At 44.0% G+C, this 6,293-nt stretch overlaps 1 non-coding gene across 1 annotated transcript; it reads right to left on the reverse strand.

Annotated features, from left to right (window-relative positions):
- Positions 1-1,333: 1,333 nt before the first annotated feature.
- On the reverse strand, positions 1,334-1,405 carry trnap-ugg (transfer RNA proline (anticodon UGG)). Its single transcript has one exon. It is a non-coding gene; the product is annotated as a tRNA-Pro (tRNA).
- Positions 1,406-6,293: the final 4,888 nt, after the last annotated feature.

Consider the following 6,293-nt stretch of genomic DNA (forward strand, 5'->3'; position numbering starts at 1 on the left):
ATTTTTTTTCTAGCTCTCAGGACGAGAGCTGCTGCAACAGGTATCCACCCTGAAGGACAGCGCCACAGGAAGTTAAAAAGCACTTCTGGTGGGACTCAAAACCGACAACCTTTGAATCACTTCTCCTGTGTTTAACTAGAAGTCCAATGCGCTATCCATTGTGCACCAAAGCCACAAAGCAGTGGCTTTAAAGTATTTTTTTTTTTTTTAAAAAAAGTCAGCATAACAGAGGTTACAGCATCACTGAGTTTCCCCTCAGGGAAGCTGCTGTTTTTTTACTGCCACCCCTGGATATATGCAGTCCAGTGCAGTGAGGCATGCTCTGTTCTGTACAATGGCACTGCAAAGTCTGCACTGCAAAGTCCGCACTGCACACTGCAAAGGCCGCACTGCAGAGGCCGCACTGCACACTGCAAAGGCTGCACTGCAGAGGCCGCACTGCACATGCAAAGGCCGCACTGCACACTGCAAAGGCTGCACTGCAGAGGCCGCACTGCACACTGCAATGGCCGCACTGCACACTGCAAAGGCTGAACTGCAGAGGCCGCACTGCACACTGCAAAGTCCGCACTGCACAATGCAAAGGCTGCACTGCAAAGGCAGCACTGCGCACTGCAGAGGCCGCACCAGGGCACACAGTGCAGAGCAGCTCAGATGATGTGAAGACACATTTACAGCATAGTCACGTAGCATTGTTAAAGTGTAGACAGCATGACTGTGTCTCTCCAAGAGTAGATGGGTTGGGAAGATGTTATCGTAATGTGATGAGCCACTCGGCAGAACTGAGGATGCTACTCGGGGGAGTGGCCAAACTCAATGTATTAAAAAGAAAAAGTGAAATATGACATGGTCCCAAGTATTCAGAGCCTTTGCTGTGACACTTATATTGTTGTAGCCATTTTTTGATTAATTTGGCACTGTACAATATTGTTTTTGGTTATTTAGTATAACAAGTCTACATTTAGTGTTTAGTTAGGGTTTTTACAGGAAGAGGAGGGTGGAAGAAGGTGGCAAACAGTTTCTTGACCACCTTTGGCCAAGCATTATTAATTTTGAGTGATTTTCATTTGAGTTAAATTATTTTGTATTTTTTTTAAGACCTTTGTTCAGCTTTGAATAAACACGAAATGGAATGTAAAAGATGTGGCGGAGGTGTGTGTAAGACGGCCACCCATTCACCCAGCCCGAACAAGGGTGTGTAACAACTGCTCTGGATTGGGATGAGTCTGAATAGAACTTTGTTAGCTTTGTAAAGCTATGTAGTAGTTGGAAAGGAACTGAAAAGAGTTCAACAAAAAGGAGTTGGTCTCCAATGGAATAAAGTTAAACATCAGGGCTCGTCCGGGATTTGAACCCGGGACCTCTCGCACCCAAAGCGAGAATCATACCCCTAGACCAACGAGCCATGTGTGACCTCTTATTTTTCATGTCTCAGTCGGTGGGAGAACAACACAAAGCACATGTTCTTCTTAGTTTGACATTGGTAAAGATATGAACAAAGATTTCTTCTAACTGTGTCAACAAAGATTGAACACTTTGCATATCACTGTCCTCCATGAGGAGACTGTCCTCCATGAGGAGAGGAGACTGTCCTCCATGAGGAGACTGTTGTCCTCCATGAGGAGAGGAGACTGTCCTCCATGAGGAGAGGAGACTGTCCTCCATGTCTAGATAAGGCTTGCTGTCTAGCAGCTGGGAGAAATGTCTTTTTGTGGCTGTGGCATTAGCTCAACATTGAATCATAAAGTGTATTTGTTGCATAACAGGAAGTGGTCTTGTATTAGGGTGTGACCCTCCTGAGAAGCAGAACCTCTCCTTTATAGGGGCTGTCTTGATAACTGCCTCTCATTTCCACCTGTTGTCTGTTCCATTTGCACAACAGCAGCTGAAACTGATCCACAATCAGTGTTGATCCTAACTGGAGTTTGTGGCCAAGTGTGGCCAGATCAACCTGTCTCTGGCAACAGAGTAAGTACCACAGGCTTCTGAACTGCTGTGATCTCCAACCTCACCTTTATTTCTAAGATATTTCAAAGGGTGGCTGCAAGTCAGTCCACCTACAGCACCGGTCTGTTTGAAGTGTTCCAGGATTCAACAATAATCTGTTAAATATCACAGACCAGAGTGAAATCAAGTCCTTTTGAGGCAGAAATAAGCCCCTGGACTTACTGTGGGGCCACAGTCACTTTTTGATGAAAACACCAGTTTTTGAGGTTTATTATTTTAAAGGGGTCTTCATGTGCTGGCTGCATCATAAGTTCTTGTTATTTAATGATAGTTAATTATAACTTCCTGGACCTGCAGACTCTTTGTCTTCATATGGCCTGAATGAAGGGAGGCTAGCACAGATTTGACATGTGTGACTTCCACATGCTTTCCTACCATGAATGGAACCAGTCAAGCAGCACATGATGTGTTTGTGTAACACTGGAGATGTTAGCTGTACATGTGCAGAACAAAGACATGACCCACAGCAGACCATCATGTTTAAGGAGCAGCAGGACGTCCTCTTCTTAGTAACATTTAGGTGAATGGGACGGCACATTTGATGTTTGACTTCATCTATGAACACATGTCTGCAGCATGTTTACTGCATTTGAACTGTTACTAATGTCATGATGCCAGCTGTGTCAGCTTTGTTTCCCTTTAAGTCCTCCATCTTCCTGCTTCATGTACTTTGTTGTTTTGTTGGATATCCTGTTTTATTGTGAAAGGACTCTTTCCTTCCTCTTGTGTTTCCCTCCTTGTTGGTCAGCTGCTCCGCCATGATTGTTGTCACCTGTGTCTTGTTAACTCTTGAACACTATGCTCAGGGCTCTTGGTACTTGCTGCTTCTTCTCCTGTGCTCCTCCAGACACTCCCAGTCCTCCTCTCTGACTGAGCTCACCTGCTTCCACTTGCTGATCAGGAGACAAAGTACAAAGGAGGGAAGATGAGACCCAGAGGGACATTTGTCCTTTTGTTAGTAGGGCTGCTGCTTGTTGTTGCTCCTTTAGAAAACCTGATGTGTTTTCTTGTTCCTTTAGTAGAAAATAATGAGCTTTTGCTTCTTTGTCTCCTAGTTCAGCTTTTGTTCCTCTCCTTGTCCTCTGACCTGCTGAGTCTGTTCCATTCTGTGTGTCCTCTTTGTTCCTGTCTTACTCTGCGTGTCTTCATTCATTCTGTTTTCACAGTTTGTTGCTGTTTAATTTCTTTAATTTGTATTTTTTAGTTCAGTTACTCTTTTCGTTTGTTGTAAATGTTTCAGGAGATACAGATGTGATAATCATATTGGCCTCAACAAAACTGCAACAGCAAATAAACAGATTGAAGTCTTAGCTGTGGGTATTTGAAATCAGTAGAGTTCCTTCAGGTGTCCCAGTGTCCTCAGGGGTCCACAGAAACACATGTTGTGAATTAAACCATGTTCCTGGATGGATTGACCTGATGTGACAGTCCACCCAGTGATGTCCAGGATGTCCCTCCATTTTCCAGTCTTGCAGATGAACACCCATCCATCACCTTCAGCTCCAGAGCTGCTCTCCCCACATGCCCTGCACAGCTCAGACAGGTCCTCTGGAAGACAGAAACAATGGGGGCACATAATGCACATGTAAGCATGTTTAATACAGATGCATTCATGGTCTTTAACCCTCAGGCGTCACTTTAATTCACTACCCTTTTGTGTCATTAGGGGACAAAACGTCCACTTCCAAAAAACTGCTATAAAAAATTAACAGATTAATATTTTTTCTTACTTTTTTTTCTGCATAAATATGTTAAACAACTTCAGCCCTGCTCAAAACTACCAAACATTAAATCATTGTGGGGAATTTAACCCTTTAAATGCCAGTTTGATTACTTGATGTCACAGTAATTTTTTATGAAGATACACAAAAAATGAGTTATTTTCCACAAAACAAAAGTTAGGTGGCTGAGGCATTATATTTATATCTGTCATGGATATGTCAAAGATTAGCCAAAATATTGAGTTCGATGGATTATTGGTTTTTGTGTAGCAGCAGTTTAAAATGGTATTTTCCACTTAGGTCCCATATAACAATATATAACCATGCATTTCTTGATGTAAGGGTTTATATTGCATTATATTGCATTAACGTACTTGTTTTGAGTTGGGGCTACCAGTATTTATTGGATGGAAAACCTCAATTTAATTGAGTTCATCCAATGAGTATAGGTTAAAAAAATGAATGATATTTAATCACAATAATTATACAGCAACGCAGTGATTAATGTGATTAATATTTTAAATCATGTGACGGCACTAGTTCAAACGTTTGAGTTCAAAGAACAGATGACCTACCAGTGGATGTCATGGTCATGGTTTTCTGCAGAAAGTCTCGTTTGTTTTCTAACATGGCAACCTTCTCCTTTAGAGTTTTGATTTCTGTCAACAGGCTCTTGTTCGGACTTTTGCAACCCAATGTCTGTGGCTGAAAGAGCCACTCAAGGTCCTGTGAAGTATACAAGGTTATTTACGCAATGACATGATACAGACCACGTATGTATTTGATTATATAAGCTTACACTTAGAGAAAAACACATCTATAACTCTTACAGAGAGTTAGGGAGGAACTCTTTGATGCGGTGAAGACCGAAGCACTAGGAGGCATGGACTAAGATAAATCATCCAACATAGAAGGGACAAAGGGTTTCATAGTCATAAATATGTTAGACCAATTATGATAATTAGTAGGTGGAGATAAAGGGGCAACATGTCCCAATATGGGAATACCAACGAGGGTCTTGAAGAACTGTTTATCTATTATGCAAATGTACCTCAACTTCCAATAAAACAAGCCTGTGTCCAGGGGAGGGGCAGAACACGTATGGACGAAAGACTGAAAGGCCTGTGTTCACTGTGTTCTCCCTTTTGCAAAAGGCGAAACTACAAAACCCAGGGTATTCTTCTTTCACTCAATGTTCTGAATACAGGAGACGGAATCTGACAATCCGGGGTGACCAGGGAAGGTCACGACATTTCCCACTGTCTCATGTTTTTATATTTTACTCATTTTCACATTTCACAGCACATTACAGGCAAGTGTCCCTGATCAGATGGCGGGTCCGGGGACATTCCCTTACTGTCCCTAGCTGTCCTGAGGGTAAGCCAGTTCATCATCAGATTAGGGTCACTTCTACAATGGTGGTCCGTCAAATTGGCATGCTAACTGACATGCTAACATTTATTGGCTTGCAGCATGTTCCATCAACTGCACACAAGTGAGTTACCTTGGCTGGGCGCTCCTCTGCCTCAGGAGATGACTCCCTGGCCCTCTTCAGTCCAGAGGTGGATGGGGAGTCATCTCCGTCTTTTAGTTCTTCCACGGAGGCCTGCCTTACGGACAGCCGCACAAATACCTCCCTGAGGGACTTTGCCCGGCTGAGGTTTTTGTGTAAGGCGTAAAAACGCTCCTGTGTATCAATGTTATGACCCATGAAGGAGGACACTGCCTCCTTCATGGTCAGATTGTTGTCCTCAAAGTTCTGTGGAAAAAAGACAAGCAAAAGGCGACATCAGTATGGATCATAGGGCATTCAGGGAAACCAGGAGAGTATCTGAAACTTACGTAGGTAGCCACAGCACTGCGGATATCCAGAAGGGTGGGCCAATATTTTGTCATGTTTTTTGCTTCCCCCCTCCCCCTTTTAACTCGTTGAGTTAAAAAACAACGAGTTTGTGGCAACCGCCCGGCCATGGAGCCTCAGCCAGCGCCTGAACCACTGAAATTTGGCAAAAACCTAGGCCTGGCCGAATTTACAGCATGTTTTGTGGTCCAGGACCTGCAAGAAGAGCAGACACACAAAGACAGACCATTAGTTCTTTCTGAGGCTTTAAACTCATGGTAAACTCTTTTGCAGGCATCTTGAATTTACACTGACGAGGTAGCCCGTACTATAATCCCACACTGCCCTTTCCACCTCCCTGACCCGCATATGGGTGAGGACCCCGGTCCTGTGTCCATATATGCAGGTCAGGAAGGCGGCCATGTACCCAAAGAACCGGTATCTTGTCACCGGATCGTTGGGTGCGGCCTTCTCCACATCGTCTGTGAAAAGAAGAGAGAGAGATGCATTAGTAAGGCTAACTTTCAGTTCATACGATTAGACTGATGAAGTATGTGTAGTATGTGAAGCTGGGATTGTGTGTGCGGAGTCTAGCATTACCCAGCAGTGAGGGAATCCTGTCTCTGGCCAGGCGGATGCAGGTCCCGAGCGCCTCCTGGCTCACCAGCTGCTGTTGTTTCCGAGCCTTCACAATCTGGTGCCCCAGGATCGTCCTGTTCAGGTCC

The sequence above is a fragment of the Parambassis ranga genome, unplaced genomic scaffold, assembly GCF_900634625.1.
Source record: "Parambassis ranga unplaced genomic scaffold, fParRan2.1 scaffold_24_arrow_ctg1, whole genome shotgun sequence".
Lineage (NCBI taxonomy): Eukaryota > Metazoa > Chordata > Actinopteri > Ambassidae > Parambassis > Parambassis ranga.